Genomic DNA, 18,703 nt, shown 5'->3' with positions numbered 1-18,703 from the left:
AAATTTCAGCTTCTTCTTACTTACTTGAGTCAAATGATTTATGGCATATATGTTTGGGACATGTCAATTATAAAACTTTGCGAAAAATAATTAATTTGAAAGTATTGCCTAAGTTTGAATGTGACAAATCAAAATATCAAATATGTGTGGAATCTAAGTAAGTTAAACATTCTTATAAGTCAGTTGAAAGGAAGTCAAATCCTTTAGACTTAATATCACACAAGTATTTGCAACATGAAGTCAATACCATCTCGCGGTGGAAAGAAGTATTTAATAACTTTTATTGACGACAATACTCGATATTGCTACGTTTACTTACTTAGTAGTAAAGATGAAGCAATAGATGCATTCAAGCAATACAAAAATGAAGTTGAAACGCAACTTAACAAGAAAATCAAAATGATAAGAAGTGATAGGGGTGGTTAATACGAATCTCCTTTCGAAGAAATATATTTAGAATATGGAATTATTCATCAAACAACAGCCCCTTACACGCCCCAATCCAATGGGATTGCGGAAAGAAATAATCGATCATTAGAGGAGATGATGAACGCTTTGTTGATAAGTTTTGGTTTGGCACAGAACTTGTGGGGGAAGCCATTCTTACGGCTAATCGTATACCTAACCGAGTACCCCATAGGAAAACACAATCCATTCCATATGAAAAATAGAAAGGAAGGAGACACAACTTGAATTATTTTAAAGTGTGGGTTTTTTTGACAAAAGTGCAAGTTCCTAAACCCAAAAGGGTAAAGATAGGACCAAAAACCGTTGATTGTGTTTTCAAAGGATATGCAACCAATAGTAAAGCATATCAATTTCTGGTTCATAAATCATAAAATCCCGACATTCACAATAATACGGTTATAAAATTAGATAATGCTGAATTTTTCGAAAATATATATCCGTATAAAAAGGATTATGAGTCGATTGGTGAAGGATCTAAATGACCTCAGGAAGAAACAAAAGAAGTTACGTATAATCAGGAGGATCCAAGACGTAGTAAACGTCAAAGAACGTCTACTTCTTTTGGACAAGATTTTGTGACTTTCTTATTGGAAAATGAGCCTCAAGCATTTAAAGAAGTGATGTCTTCTTCCGAATCATTATTTTTGAAAGTGGCAGTCAATAGTGAAATAGAATCCCTACTGAACAACCATACATGAGAATTGGTTGGTCTTCCTCCCGGCAATAAACCGTTGGGTTCTAAATGGATTTTTAGGAGAAAAATAAAAGATGATGGCACTATTGACAAATATAAGGCAAGAATTGTGGTCAAAGGGTATAGAAAACGAGAAGGTCTTGACTATTTTGATACATACTTTCTAGTTACAAGAATTACGTCCATACGGACGTTAGTAGCATTACCTGCAGTATATGATCTTGAAATTCATCAAATGAATGTTAAAACGACCTTCTTAAATAGAGATTTGGAGGAAGAAATTTACATGGTATAACCTGAAGGGTTGATGGTTCTATGTAAAGAAAAGAAGGTATGTAGAGTTGTTAAGTCGCTTCACGGAATAAAACAAGCGCCCAAATAATGGTATGCGAAATTTGACCAAACAATATTATTAAATAGTTTTAAGATAAATTAATGTGATAAATGAGTGTACACTAAAAATGTTTCAAATCACATAGTCAATGATTGCTTATATGTGAATGATATGCTGATAATGAGTAATGATATTGCCAGCATAAATGCTACTTAGCATATGCTAACTAGCAAATTTGATATGAATGACTTGGGATGTTACATCCCATATTTTCGTACATGAGAGTACATCGTAAGTTAATTGATGTAAGCTAAGAAATGAGATCATATTTGAAAGTACATAAAGTAAGTTAATCATGTTGACTTGGAGGTTACAAATATTTAAGATCATGAACTACAAGTACCAAAGGGTTGGTGTAACGATCCGACTGGTCATTTTGAGCATTTGCACTTTGCTCGGTAGTTTGGGGGCACGAGTAGCTCCATATGATGTATTAGGACTTGTGTGCAAAATTTGAGTTCATTCCAAGTTGATTTGATATATTTCGGCGCGAGTTTTTGGAAGTCGAAAGTTCATTAAGTTTGATTTGAGGTGCGTTTCATAGTTTCGATGTTGTTATACGTGATTTGAGGCCTCGAGTAGGTCCGTATTATATTATGGGACTTGTCGGTGTGTTCTTACGGGGTCCCGAGGGGCTCGGGTGAGTTTCGCATAGGTTTGGGCTGTGTTGCGCTCGTTTTTCTTATATATCAATGTCGTTTCTACAAGCATAAATAGTACCGAATTAAGAAAATGAGCTCCAATTTCTATTTTAATTGAAGCATTAGATCCGTATCGTAATTTCGGAGTCATAGCAAAAAGAATCGTCGAATTTGGACATCGTATGAGGATTTTATGGTCATTTTACTAAAGATAGGGTTGCTAGATTTTTCAGATTAATTACGAAATTGCCGCTGACTTCGTATTTAAAAATCTGCATATTTCCAAATATCAAAAACCAACATATCTTCTTCATTATAAGGTCAAATGGAGTAATTCAAAAGCCTATCTCTACTGAAATTTCACAAGAAATCTATTGGAGGCATCAAAAGCAAGTTTCGGGATCGTTTGACATGCAAAACGAGACAGAACAGCTGGGCAAAATTACTTAATATGGAAGGTTTGTTCCTTTCGTCATATTTTGAGTTGGGGAGCTCCGATTTGGAAAATTTTTGGAGGCAATTTTTACCATATGGATTGGGGTAAGTGTTCATACTCGGTTTTGGTTATATTTCATGAATCCATCTTCATTTTTGGCATTTGATTGATGATTTCAAAGTGAAATTTGGAGGTTTTGTCTAAAATTTTATAAGGTGAATTTTTGAGTTTTGAACACCGATTTGGAGCCGAATTTGAGTGAAAATAGTATGGTTAGACTCGTAGTTCAATGGGTTGTTGGATTCTGTAAATTTTGTCGGGTTCCGAGGTGTGGGCCCGGGTTGGGATTTTTGACCGATTCTGGGCTTTTGATTAAAGATTCGACCTTTTTCGATTGGGATTGGTTCCTTTAGTATTGTTGGATATATTTGAGTTGTCTTTTGGCTAGTTTTGAGCCGTTCGGAGGTTGCTACGCGTGAGATGGCACTCTTGGAGCATCACTTGGCTTGTTCGGCGTTCAGAATTGGTTTGTTTGAGATAATAATTCTTCTAAACTTAGTTCTGATGGTATGAAACCCCGAAGTTACGTGTTATGTGATTGATGTTGAAATGACGCACATGATAGGTGATGGGCGTGTCGGCGTGCACCCTGTGAATTCTGACTTTGTTGTTTCCAGGGCACTGAATAGTGGCCCTATTTTGTTGATATCTATATTTTCACCATGTGATAAAGTAATTGAGATGTGATCCATATAGAAACCATGTCTAGGCTACATGCTTATCCTGTTGGGACCCACTGAGGTTATTTCTGCTGTTGAGTTATTTGCTTTTATTGCTTTATATACTCAGTCATACGCATTCATATGCATATCATATGCATATCATATCTCAGTCTCTGTTGTTATTTACTGATACCTCATATCATCATTTTTGGGCTAGTTTCATGATATTGTGAGCCCGAGAGAGAGTGAGACTAGAGAGATTGATGACTGAGTGAGGCCGAGGGCCTGATTTGAGATATTGTTACTATGGCACGTGAGTTGTCCGTGTAGCACGTGAGTTATCCGTGCGGATCCTGATATTGATACTATGGCACGTGAATTGTCCGTGCGGATCTTGATTTGATATTATAGCACGAGAGTTGCCCGTGCGGATTATAGCTCTTGGGATGAAGGAGCCCTTCCGGAGTTTGCACACCCCTAGTGAGCGCATTAGGCTATGTACATGTATGTTGATCGGGTTGCATGCCGCAACGAGTATTGTACAGTGCTGAGTGACTGAGTGTGCCGAGTGTTGAGTACGGTAAGAGATAATGCGAGACAGTGAGGTTGAGTACTCTGAGAGTGTGAATACATGATTCATCTCTGAGATACACTGTATTGACATGCATACATGACATACCGGCATATAGATGCATTTTTTCTCATGCTGTACGGTGTCATGTTATTCATGACTTTTCACACATATTTATATGTGGGCATAGTGAGGTAATTCGCACTTATTATTTGGAAAGAATAAATGGAACATATTGTTGAAAGGACTTTTGGGAAAAATTACAATTTTCAAGCTATCTCATATGTCTTAAAGTTTTAGCTAAAAGATTTGGGTTTTCACTGATATACTTGAAAAGTGGAACTGTTTTTCGAAAAATTATATAAAGGCTGAGCATGTTATCTCTGAGCTACTTCTTTATTTACTTGCGTTACATTGTTATGAACTGCTGTTAGTTATTGGTGTTGGACTCGACCTATGTTCCAGCTCGTCACTACTTTCAACCTAAGGTTAGGTTTGTTACTTATTGAGTACATGGGTCGATTTTACTCATACTAAACTTCCTGCACATTGCGTGCATATTTTGGATGCCGATGTTATTGTGCATGGCGGGAGCTAGCATTGAAGGTGCACCTTCGATCCAGACTCAGTTGCCTCTTTTTCATGGTAGACTTAGATTTATAAAACTTTGTTTATGTACGTTTCAAGTAGAAGATGTATTTACTTCATATCAGCTTTGTAAACTCTATTCTTAGAAGCTCATGATTTGTACTACCAATCCTTGGAAATGTATAAGATTCAGATAATTTCTTTGATTAATTGTCCTATTAAATATCATTGAAACCGGATAGATATTAGTTGGCTTACCTAGCGGGTTGGGCTAGGTGCCATCACGACTAGTGGATTTTGGGTTGTGACATATTGGTATCAGAGCTCTAGGTTCATAGGTTCTACAAGTCACGAGCAAGTGTCTAGTAGAGTCTTGCGGATTAGTATGGTGACGTCCATACCTATCTTCGAGAGGCTACAAGACATTTAGGATATACTTCCCATCTTTCTTTCCTTATCGGCAGCATCGATTCATCTTGAAGCGTAATCCTTTGAATTCATTCCACGCATTCGTATGCGCACATGAGCGCTCGGTATCAGCTGTGTATCGACGACTTGTGATTCCCTAGATGAGGTGCGAGATGTGATTTTTGTGTGTTGATGATGGGCCAGTCTGGAGGACTTGAGGCCGGGTTTTGGCTGTAGCTTGAGCACAGAGATGTTGATTTTGTGAGCACGTGCTTTTAGTCCGGTAGTGCCCCTATTAGTGGAATTTGCGGCTGTATGGATACATGATGTGTATGATATGACTGCGAGATGTGTTCATATGGTTTGAATGTGACGGGAAGGGTTTGCTTGAGGTGTAGAAATGACTATTGGGTACTCGATTTCCATCTTGATTTGACGTATAGCCTCAAGTAATGAGTATATAGAGGGATCTTTCATGTTGTTTAACTGTGAAATGAATTAGGTTCTCATGCCTTGTTGGTGAGTTCAGACTCAAGAAGATTAAGTAAATGCGTAGTAGTTGTGCTGTGCGAGGGTATAAAGAGAGTTTGAGGCGAAGTAGGTGGGTTTTAACCTACCAGGTAATCTACGGAAGTGTGATTTTGTGATGATGTGTGGAGGCTTTCCTTTCTACCAGTGGGTTATATTTGTGCGATTTGAGGTATTATATAGTTTGTGTTACACGAGCTTATGAAGGATTTAGTTGAATTTCAGTACGGGATTTTGGCAGCAACATAGTACGGGTTTGTAAGTTATTAGATGTTTTATTCCTTGGCAGTGAGCCAAGTGGGGGAGTCTACTATTGATAAGTGGATTACACGGTTATGTCTTGTAATGGTTTCGATTTGAGGTATACTTGTGAATTAGTTATGACTTGTAGAGGTTGAGATTGAGGATGACTCGAGCAAGGGAATTTCTGGATACGGGATGTATTACACTCTATAGGTATATGGGAATCATGGGTTTGAGTTGCTATTCATATAGGATGTAGTGTGCATGGAGTAGGGATTCACTCGGTTGCTTAAAAGTGTGGATTACTTCTTAGGGCGTTGGTGTGCAAATGAGCACAGGTCGTTCGATCCGTTTGATCAGTTTAATTGAGATTTGAGCATAGTGGATGACTCTCAAGAATGGTTCTAATGAATTCAAGATTTATACGTGGAAATTGAGAATGTTGCGGATTTGTACATGACTAGAAGCTGAGAGTTACATTGGATGGTGTCGAGACTCGTAATATTTCTATATCATATGGATTCTACATTTAGTATCAGGAAGGTAAATGAACAAAAATCCATAGAAGGTCTCTTCAGAGTAGATATCTCGGTTGTGGCACTTTTGGGGTTCTTAAGAGAGCATTCAGCGGCTTATGAGCCTTAGGGCGGTGTGGTTTTATGCTAGGGTCTCGTGTGGTGAGTTTTGGTTGAGGACTGCGGTATTATGAAGAGGAGAAGTATCAATTTGAAGGTAATTCAGAAGGAACTCGGAGGAATAGGACAGCTTGGTAGTAGGTTGGATCGGCATGGTAATGGATATTATCGGTTCTTTGGGTGCTTATGATGTGGTGGGTTTCTACAGGTATTTTGTGGCAATGCTTTTGGGTTTTTGTTGACCTGCGTGACTTGGTTGAGTTAGAGAGATTTAGTCTTGATGGCTTAATTGTGTGCAAATGGGTTTCGAAGAGATCTCAATAGTTTCTACCACGGTTCGAGGAGCATATTTCCTACTGACGTGAGGAGCATGTGATGTATAGTGATTTTCTCGGGATGAAATCAAATAGAAAGTTCTTGGCTAATTGTATTATGTAGTTGCTTGTGACTCGGAGTGGATTATGAAGTTCTCGTATTTTTCATATGATGGAATGGTATATACGGTATGTTGTGTGGGATCGAGATTGGCAAGTCATGATTCAGTTTTGAAGGGAAGGACATAAATTCTTAGGCAGCATGGATGGTATCAGATGTCTAGGTAAATTATATTACTATTAGATATGGCTTGATGAGAGTGTAAGTTTCAGAAGGGGCACTGTGTTTTGATATATGGATGCTTCATTGGCATTGCGGTACTCGCTTGGTTGATTGATTGCTGATATTCAGATTTTTCTATGTGGTACGAAAGAATTATATAAGTATTCCTTATGGGATGATCGTGTATGAGAGATGTGTTAGACATTCGAGCTGTGTAGTTGGGATCAGATAAGGTGATTCACATGTTCTATGAATTTGGAGACCGGGAGTTCTCAGAAATAGATTGTTTCGTGGTTGTGGACTATGAAGATGTGGCCAGAGCTAGGCAGATGATAGCATGCTTTATGGTTCAGTCATTGTGGACTTTAGGAGTGTTATGTATCTATTTTTGGGTGACCAGAGTTGATTTAGGGCCCATTGGTAGGCCCAATAAGGATGTGTGTTCTACAACGAGTTGGATTGGTTGACTCCGTACTCCTGTTGTTGAGTGATGTGCCATTCTGTTGTGGTTGAGCTTATTCGAGTTCTGCATTGATCTGTGAGTTACTCTTCTATGCTACGAGGGGTTGTGATTCGTTGGTTATATGCATGTACCGTGCGGTTCTATATGGGCTTTACAACGGAATTTGAGCGAGATGGGTATTTGGGTGTTGCATGAATGATTGCGCATTGGTTATGTTCTTTCGGGCTTGTGTGACATTGCGTCATTTGCTTCTCCGTGGTTGTAGTAATGCACTTTGGAAACTTGATGTCGAATCGCGCGTGGTTGTTGATTTTGAGCAAGGTGGCTTGAGGTATATGCCATGGACCAGTGTTTGGACGGGGTCACACATTGCAGCGGAGTTATGTTGAAATATAAACCTTTGTGTTAGATTCGTGTGATTGTCCTACGATGTGTGATAGATTTTTGGCATTTCGTTGTGGCAGTACTTGTTAAGCTTGCGGGACAGTTCTCTCGTTTGAGTCATTTTTTTACGGTTTGAGTACATTTAGATTGTTGCTTACTGGTGCACGAATTGCACGTGTTATGGCGTTATATTGTGTTGATGTGGCATGTTACTAGAGTGATTCTGTTAGATGAGATGAGGTCGTCAGACATAGAATGGGTGCTATCAGATTTGCTTGGGGTATATTTGGAGGATAATATCGAAAGTTGGCTTAGAGATTGGCTATAGTTATTGTCGAGGGAGAGGGAACTCCATGAAATACCTGTTGATCTGATGAATGGTTATGAGTTTTTGCGTGTTTCTTTCATCATCTGCAGTACACAAAGGCTTTAGAACGAGGTTTTGTTTGACATTAGGTTTATTACCGGTATTGGGTTGTTTGAGCAGCTACTGTGATAAAAAAATTTGCTATGAGTATGGGAGTCGTGTGGTATGTTGGGTGAATACATCTTGGGTTGTGGTTATGGCTTTGTACAGCTTGTTCATACTTATACATTATGTAGATGCGAAGTTCAGATCTTGTAGGAAATTCCGAATGTTAGAAAAGAAATTAGATTCCAAGGTTTATGGGCTAAGATTGAATTAATGATCTTCAGTTATGGGGTGTTGTCGGGCCTATATGTAATCGGGTAATGTGGATCACCCCTGGTTTATGCACGGTAAGGTTACACGGTGGTTTGGCGGCATAGGAACAAGTCTTGCCACGTTTGAGGACGAACGTATGTTTAAGTGGGGGAGAATGTAACGACCCGATCGGTCATTTTAAGCATTTGCACTTTGCTTGGTAATTTGGGGGCACGAATAGCTCCGTATGATGTATTAGAACTTGTGTGCAAACTTTGAGTTTATTCCAAGTTGATTTGATATGTTTAGGCGCGAGTTGTTGGAAGTCGAAAGTTCGAAAGTTCATTAAGTTTGATTTTAGGTGCGTTTCATCGCTTCGATGTTGGTATACGTGATTTGAGGCCTCGAGTAGGTCCGTATTATATTATGGGACTTGTCAGTATGTTCGTATGGGGTCCCGAAGGGCTCGAGTGAGTTTCGGATAGGTTTGGGCTGTGTTGCGCTCGTTTTTCTTATGTTTCGACGTCGTTTCTACAAGCATAAATGATACCAAGTTAAGCAAATGAGTCAATTTTTGTTTTTATTGAAGCGTTAGATCCGTATCGTAATTTTGGAGGCATAGAAAAGAATCGTCGAATTTGGACATTGTATGAGGATTTTATGGTCATTTACTAAGAATTGGGTTGCCAGATTTTTCAGATTAATTACAAAATTGCCACTGACTTCGTATTTAAAAATCTGAACTATTTCCAAATATTAAAACCAACATATCTCCTTCATTATAAGGTCAAATGGAATGATTCAAAAGCCTATCTTGACAGAAATTTTACAAGGAATCCACTGGAGGCATCAAAAGCAAGTTTCGAGATCGTTTGGCATGCAAAACGAGGCAGAACAGCTGGACAAAATTACTTAATATGGAAGGTTTGTTCATCTCATCATATTTTGAGTTGGAGCTCGGATTTGGAAAAGTTTTGGAGGTAATTTTCACCATATGGATTGGGGTTAGTGTTTTATACTCGATTTTGGTTATATTTCATGAATCCATCTTTGTTTTTGGCATTTGATTGATGATTTCAAAGTGAAATTTGGGGGTTTTGTCTAAAATTTTATTAAGTGAATTTTTGAGTTTTGAACACTGATTTAGAGTCGGTTTTTAGTGAAACTAGTGTGGTTGGACTCGTAATTGAATGGGTTGTCGGATTTTGTAAATTTTGTCGGGATTCAAGGTGCGGGCCCGGGTTGGGCTTTTTGGCTGGTTTTGGGCTTTTGATTAAAGATTCAACCTTTTTCGATTGGGATTGGTTACTTTAGCATTGTTTGATGTATTTGAGTTGTCTTTTGGCTAGTTTTGAGCCGTTCGAAGGTCGCTACGCATGAGATGGCACTCTTGGAGCATAGATTGGCTTGTCCGGCGTTCAGAATTGGCTTGTTTGAGATAAGTAACTCTTCTAAACTTAGTGCCGAGGGTATAAAACCCCAAATTTACGTGTTATGTGATTGATGTTGAGGTGACTCACATGCTAGGTGATAGGCGTGTGGGCGTGCACCCTGTGAATATTGACTCTGTTGTTTCCAGGGCACTGAATAGTGGCCCTATTTTGTTTATATCTGTATTTTCACCATGTGATAAAGTAATTGAGTTGTGATCCATGTTAGCAACCATGTCTAAGCTACGTGCTTATCCTGTTGGAACCCACTGAGGTCATTTCTACTTTTGAGTTATTTGCTTTCATTGCTTTATATACTCAGTCATACGTATTCATATGCATATCATATCTCAGTCTCTGTTGTTATTTATTGATACCACATATTATCATTTTTGGGGTAGTTTCATGACATTGTGAGCCCTAGAGAGAGACTGGAGAGATTGATGACTGAGTGAGGCCGGGGGGCCTGATTTGAGATATTGTTACTATGGCACGTGTGTTGTCCGTGCGAATCCTGATATTGATACTATGCACGTGAGTTGTCTTTGTGGATCTTGATTTGATATTATAGCACGTGAGTTGTCTGTGTAGATTATAGCGCTTGGGCTGAAGGAGCCCCTACGGAGTCTACACACCCCCTATGAGTACAGTTGACTATGTATATGTATGTGGATCGGGTTGCACGCTGGAACGAGTATTGTACAGTGCCGAGTGATTGAGTGTGCTGAGTATTGAGTACAGTAAGAGATAATGCCAGATAGTGAGGTTGAGTACTCTGAGAGTGTGAGTACATGATTCATCTCTGAGATACCTGGCACTGACATGTACACATGACATACAGGCATATAGATGCATTTTTCCTCATGCTGTACGATATCACGTTATTCATGACTTTTCACACATATTGATATGTGGGCATAGTGAGGTATTTCGCACTTGTTATCTAGAAAGAAAAAATGAAACATCTTATTTATTGTGGAAAGGATGTTTGGAAAAAATTACAAATTTCAAACTACCTCATATTTTTTAAAGTTTTCGGTAAAGCATTTGGATTTTCACTGATATACTTGAAAGGTGGAACTGTTTTTCGGGAAATTATGAAAAGGCTGAGCATGTTATCTCTGAGCTACTTGTTTATTTACTAGCGTTACATTGTTATGAACTGCTGTTAGTTATTGGTGTTGGACCCGATCTATGTTCCAGCTCGTCACTACTTTCAACCTAAGGTTAGGTTTGTTACTTATTGAGTACATGGGGTCAATTGTACTCATACTACACTTCCTGCACATCGGGTGCAGATTTTGGATGCCGATGTTACTGTGCATGGCGGGAGCTAGCATTGAAGGTGCACCTGCGATCCAGACTCAACTGCCTCTTGTTCATGGTAGCCTTAGATTTAAAAAACTCTGTTTATGTACTTTTCAAACAGAAGATGTATTTACTTCATATCAGCTTTGTAAACTCTATTATTAGAAGTTCATGATTTGTACTACCAGTCCTTGGGAATGTATAAGATTTAGATAATTTCTTTGATTAATTGTCCTGTTAAATATCATTGAAACTGGATAGATATTAGTTGTCTTACCTAGCGGGTTGGGTTAGGTGCCATCATGACTAGTGGATTTTGGGTTGTGACAGTTGGAAGGCTTAGAAGCTGAATGAATTGAAGAAAATAGGTTTCGTCGAAAGTCGGCAAGTTAGGAATGTTATAATATGTAATTTTGGGGTGAGACTGGGGGGCTCAAAATGATAAGGAGGTTATGTTATGAGTTATTTTAGTCTTATGATAGTCGTGTGTTGTGTTTTGAAGTCAAGCGAGTTGTGGAATAAAAGTTGGCAAAGATCATCACAAGTTACATTCACAAATATGCTAAAAATTAGGTCAAATGTAGCTGAGTATTTCACTCAATATATTTGGAGTTACAGGATGATATGCCTACCAAATTTAAGAACTACGAGTCTAGTTTCCAATGGATTAAACCGTTCATTGATACAACATTGGAGTAAAGAAATATTCTCATTTTCACTAGACTGCATAGATTGGTAGGTGACAAGTAGGTGCATCACCTACTTGCCAAAAGGAGAGGCTTCAATTAAAAGCCCCAAAGTCGGCCAAGAGGGATTATCAACTCATTTCTTTCACCCATCTTTCAGACCAAGAAAATCAAATTGAACCCCTGCAACTCCCCCCCCCCCCAAAATACCACACAAGCCCTATGTTATTTCGGGTGTTATGATGTGGGTTCTACTCAATCCAAGGTAAATTTATGCTTCTCCTTGCATTATCTGGGCTTGTATGAGTTGTAACTAGCTCGTAAAGACTAGACCTAGCGAGTTTCGAAAGAGTGGTATGTTATTTGTTGTTGCGTCACTGTTGGCTGGTTGTAAACTTATTTTCAAGTTTATTTCATGGTTAGTTTATAGGATAAGAGGCTTAATTATGTATTGTTGGTTGTGTTGCTCAATTTGAACGAAAAGACAAGTCGAAACGTGTTTTAGTAAACTGAAAAATCAATTTTGAGGTGCTGAACTTGTGTGACTGTTTTGTGGGCTATTTCGTGTTGCTGATGGGTTGTCTCTTTTTCTATTGTTTTTATGGAGTTTGAGAGGATAAAGTGAGGAGAGAAACACCACATAATGTCAGGATGGCTGTCTGGTCGTTTGTCATTGCATTTTCGGGTTGTTTGACACTACTAGGGTTGTCGTTTTGTGTAAGAACTAATTGGGGTGTGTGGGCTATTTTGTGGTATTTTATGATGGATATAAGGTTGGGAAATTATGTATATATGTTGTTATTATTGTGTTCTTGTTGTTGTTGGTGTTATGTCGAAATGGGAGGAAGTAAAGATTATATGGGAGGTGCTGCCCGTTTTATTATAAAATAAGCTTGTCGTTCGTCGTGCGATAGTTGTACCTTCCATAACTTGATCATAGTATTGTTATCATTGTTGTATATTAAGGTGCAACAAGACGAGTTTAATGTGGTTATTGGACAGATTTTGATAGGGTATGTTAAGGCTAAACCTTTCCTTCATTTTGGCATGATCTCTTAACTACATGCGTTTGATAACGAGACACAAAGAGAAGTTCGTACTCCTAAGTTTATGCACATTATCCCAGTCTCATAAGTTACAATATTCTCCCTTATCAACACTTTATATTCAGTTAAGTATTGTTTTATTCCAGTCAAAAGAGCAGAGGGTCTATATATATATATATATATATATATATATACAGTATTGTAGTATTTTCACGACTATTGAGCTATAATCGGTGGGCAGGCCCTTATTGGACAGTACTATAGTATTTTCACCACTATCGAGCTATAATCAGTGGGCAGGCCCATATTGGGCAACCTCTGATCAGATGGTTAGTTATATACCACCCCGCCTGCTTTAGTCTCAAATAGGGTGCAAATTGAGGTGAACAGACTTGACCGAACCTCCCTACGTCAAGAGCTTTTGGCTCTTTATAAGAGAGCACCAGGTCATAACACCGGAAGACTGCGCCGTTATTAGTTATTATAAAAATGATATAATTTCTTTGTATGCTTACCGAGCCTACTATGGCCGAGCGCCATGAGCGAGTCCAGAATGGCCGAGATACAGAGCCTAGTTTGTCCGAGCACCTATGAACGAGCCTACTACAACAGAGCAGTTACACATATCGACCCTTATAGGGTCGGACAAGTATTTTACTTACTATATTGAGAGAGTTGAGTCAGTATTAGCAGGTAAGCACATCTTCAGATTATCTTTGACTCCCAGTTACTTTCAGTTATTATATTATCAGTTCAGTTTCAACTTTCACTTAGTCTGTTTCCTTATATGCTCGGTACATTATTTTGTACTGACGTGCCTTTTGCTGGGGATGCTGCATTTCATGCCAGCAGGTCCTGACAGATAGCTGGATAGACCTTCCTAGTAGATAGAGCCAAACATCTGCTTGGTTGGTAAGACCTTGGAGTCCATTTTCGTATACAGGTTGATAGGTAGGCCGAGGCCCTGTCCCGACCATGATACAATCATCTCTAGAGGCTTGTAGACAAGTCATGTATAGTTTGTATATCGGTAGATGTTCATGGCGGCCTCGTCAGCCTACACAGTTTTATATATATATATATATATATATATATATATATATATATATATATTACCCCTCAGATGAGAGAGACGATATTTTCATATGATTCAGAATATGGCCTCATCGGCCTAAGTTAAGGGTATGGCACCAGGTGCCGGCCGCGCCTCGTCTGAAGACGTAAAAAGACGCCGAAGATGAAGAGGTAAAATATTTGATCTTCATAGCATTAAATGTTAGTATTCCCCTAAAGGGGGAGAAGATGGGGTGATATGGTATTAAGTTGTAGTTAAGTGGTTCAGGTAACTATGGAATAGTAAAGAAAGAATGCGGTAAAAAGGCGAAAGGAATGATTTTGCATTTATTCAGATCATACAGATATGTTACGACTCTAGAATATTATGCAAGTACGATGACAGGGAGAGGCAGTAAGGGTTCCCGGCCAGGATGTTATTGGTAAATAAGTGTGAATGGGCATTTGATACATTAGGAGCCAATGCAAAAGGCATGTTAAGGCAAAAGTCATAACCCAAGAGAGCTCACACAAAATATAAATATGAGAATGGACCAATAAGTAGTTAGTTTCAAGAAGAGACTAGTTATGGCTAGACAAGAGGATACAGATAAATCAACGGATTATGCAAGATAAACGTAGTGAACACCAACATAGGGAATTCACTCTCGTTGATATGACATCATAATCCTTGACAAATATTCAAATAGGAGTTGGGGTAGTTAAAGGTACCATATAAGTGTTACAGGATAAAAGAGAGTTCCACTGGGGAGACAATCAAAATCTCAAAATTCAGAAGCAACCCTACGAGCATAAGGGCGTAGAGGTAAGTAACTAAGGATAATCATAGGCGAGTAAGCACATCAAAAATTCCTTCAGGTATACGATGTAATAAGCTCGCAGTTTTATAGGAATCAGAGGGTCTCCCCTAAGTACTACAACAAAAGACTAGCTGAGAAAATAAGAAAGAAGGCTTCAACCTAAGCATAGTAACCTGAAGAAAAAATGGTCTTGTAACAACAGTCTCACTATAATATTGTATGCACTCCAGAAGAAAGTGGCACCTATCGTGGCTAATGAACGGGAAGTAAGAAAATAAATCAAAGGCAACCTTCGGGATCATAGGAGTTGCACGAAATTCCAATTTATGTGGGCACTAAGATAAGCCAAGTATTCATGCAATAAGTGGCAGAACGACCAAGAAAAGTAATTGTTTACGTTTAAAGACAACTGAGAAGGCATGAAAGGAATTATTCGGTTTATGACCCAGAGTTAGTTACATTATGACCGCACTTAATATTCAGAGTATTATTCATGCAGCATATGTGTTGACATTTTTATAGTTATAGGAAACTCCGGTATAAGTTAAAAGAAAGTATTGAGTCCACGTCATAGACAAAGGCTTGAATTGTTAGGAGGTTATATCATGGATGTTCCATAGCGTCCACGAAAGGCTAAAGTAATAACTAATACCCTGAGCCATAGATTGGAAGATAGCTTAAGCCTACTTAAAGGCTGAGAGAGAAGAGGAAACTAAAGAGCTACATCGGCTATGTGAATCAGGAGTTTGGTTATTAGACCTAGATTATTATAAAAATTGTGATTGAGAACATTGCAGAATCACTCTTAATATCAGAGGAAAAAGAGATAGTACAACAACCATATTCTATAATGGCTCTATGATAAAGCCAATTATAAGAGTACCAACCTCATAAGACGTCAATATGAAGCTCCCACTAGATTGTGTATGCACCAGGGGTGCAAGTATTGTAGTAGAGATTTAAGGTGTGGATGTGAGTTCCACCAATGTGGAAGGGAGGTTATGAAAGCGATAGAAGATACAATGCGAGATTTAAAGGTAAGTATGGTAAATGTGAGTAGTAAGGTGACGATAATAGGTAAAGTCTCGGGATTAAGCCCATCAAAATAAGAGAGCTGATGGTTTTCGTAGTATATAGAAAGCTCAATATAGCCTGTAAGAGGATGACATTTTGGCCCTTGATTGGGTAATGATTAAAAAACAAAGGGATTTCATGAAATGCATAGGATTAGAATACCCCCATAAAATGGGTTATGTTGGAATGCTATGAAATATGATTATTGAAGCACAGTATCATCCCTAGGTAGATCAGCAAATCACTTCAGATTTTCCCCGATGAGACGTGAGACCTAGTGATAATGTGTTACGTAAGAGGTTTCAAGTTATCAATGGTAGATTATAGTTCAACATTAAGGTGAATCAACTATAGATGGATAAAAGTTCCAAAGTATGAGATGAGATTAGGTTGTCATTCTTAAGATGAACAGTAGTAATGATGAAACATTAAAGGACTTAGATTTATACGTATAGGAAAAGCAGCGAGAGAGTAACCTAGAGTTGGATAGCAATCTCGGTAATAGTAAATTGAAGTAAGTGTTATGGTATAGTATAACCCGCCTAGATGTAGTAAAGCCATAAGGGTAGATAACCGAGGCTATGGAACAAGATGTAGCGATAGTCGTAAGTTCGACAAAGTACCAACAAAGGACTCCAGTACATCCATAGATGCCCAGAGGGACAGATTGTAATAGTTCTATGTAGGTTAACAAAATGAGGCCTAGATATTGGCTAAAATATGGAGGAAGAAGGAGAAAAGATTCGCATAGGTGCACATATGTGGATAGAGTGGTAAAGGCTGCACGACAGAAGGTAGCAACAGTAACGAGATTGGAAGAATTCCAACCAGTGGTCGTGGTGCGAGAAAGAGGTCTAAAGGGGGGAAGGCCCCGGGCTTTGGATTTATTCACAGAATTGCTGCCTAGATTTCAAGGACAATACTAAAGTATTCGTAAGATCTATAGGTTATGAGACTAATAAGCACACCAGTCAATATTCGAGGACGAATGTTCCAAGGGGGGAACAATGTTACACCCCATATTTTTGTACGTGAGAGTACGTCGTAATTTATTGATGTAAGCTCAGAAATGAGATCATATTTGAAATTACATAAAGTAAGTTAATCATGTTAACTTGGAGGTTACAAATATTTAAGATCATGAACTGCAAGTACCAAGAGGGTTGGAAGGCTTAGAAGCTGAACGAATTGAAGAAAATAGGTTTCGTCGAAAGTCAACAAGTTGGGAATGTTATAATATATAATTTTTGGGTGAGACTAGGGTGCTCAAAATGATAAGGAGGTTATGTTATGATTTATTTTAGTCTTATGATCGTCGTGTGTAGTGTTTTGAAGTCAAGCGAGTTGTGAAACAAAAGTTGGCAAAGATCATCACAAGTTACATTCACAAATATGCTGAAAATTAGGTCAAATGTAGTTGAGCATTTATCCCAATGTACTTGGAACTACAGGATGATCTACCTACCAAATTGAAGATCTACGAGTCTAGTTTTCAAAGGATTAAAGCGTTCATTGATAAAACAATGGAGTAGAGAGATATTCAAATTTTTTGCGAGACTGTGCAGATTGGTAGGTGACAAGTAGGTGCATCACCTACTTGCCAAAAGGAGAGGCCTCAATTAAAAGTTCCAAAGTCGGCCAAGAGGGCTTATCAACTCATTTCTTTCACCCATAATTTGGAACAAGAAAATAAAATTTAACCCCTGCAACTCCTCCCCGAAAACCCCACACAAGCCCTAGGTTATTTCGGGTGTTATGATGTGATTCTACTGCCAAAAAGCCTGGACAGCTTGCTAGTTTCGCTTTCTCCTTCTTGTAGCTGTGTTGGGGGACTGATTTTGGATGAAGAAGGGCTAGGTTTTGTGGGTTCTACTTAGTACAAGGTAAATTTATGCTTCTCCTTCCATTATCTAGGCTTGTATGAGTTGTAACTCGATCGTAAAGACTAGACCTAGCGAGTTTCGAAAGAGTGGTATGTTATTTGTTGTTGCGTCACTGTTGTCTGGTTGTAAAGTTATTTTCAAGTTGATTTCATGGTTTGCTTATAGTATAAGAGGCTTAATTATGTACTGTTGGTTGTGTTCCTCAATTAGAAAAGATAAGTCGAAATGTGTTTTAGTAAACTGAAAAATCAATTTTGAGTTGCTGAACTTGTGAGACTGTTTTGTGGGCTGTTTAGTGTTGCTATTGGGTTGTCTCTTTTGCTACTTTTTTATGGAGTTTGGGAGGATAAAAGGTGTGGAGAAACACCACATAATGTTAGGGTGGTCGTCTGGTCGTTTGACATTGCATTTTCGGGTTGTTTGATACTACTAGGGTTGTCATTTTGTGTATGAACTAATTGAGGTGTGTGGGTTGTTTTGTAGTATTTTGTGATGGATATAATGTTGGAAAATGATGTATACATGTTGTTATTGTATACATGTTGTTATTGTTGTTGTTGGTGTTATGTTGAATTGGGAGGAAGTAAAGATTATATGGGAGATGCTGCTTGTTTTATTATGAAATAAGCTCGTCATTCGTTGTGCGATGGTTGTACCTTCCATAACTTTATCATAGTATTGTTATCATTGTTGTATATTAAGGCGCAATGAGACAAGTTTAACATGGTTATTGGACAGATTGTGATAAGGTATGTTATGGATAAACCTTTCCTTCATTTTGGGATGATCTCTTAACTACATGCGTTTGATAACGAGACACAAAGAGAAGTTCGTACTCCTACGTTTATGTACATTATCCCATTCTCATAAGTTACAATATTCTCTCTTATCAACACTTTATATTTAGTTAAGTATTGTCTTCTTCCAGTCAAGAGAGCAGAGGGTCTATATATATATATATATATA

This window comes from Nicotiana attenuata, chromosome 6, assembly GCF_001879085.1.
Source record: "Nicotiana attenuata strain UT chromosome 6, NIATTr2, whole genome shotgun sequence".
Classification (NCBI taxonomy): Eukaryota; Viridiplantae; Streptophyta; class Magnoliopsida; order Solanales; family Solanaceae; genus Nicotiana; species Nicotiana attenuata.
This window is presented reverse-complemented; position numbering follows the sequence as displayed.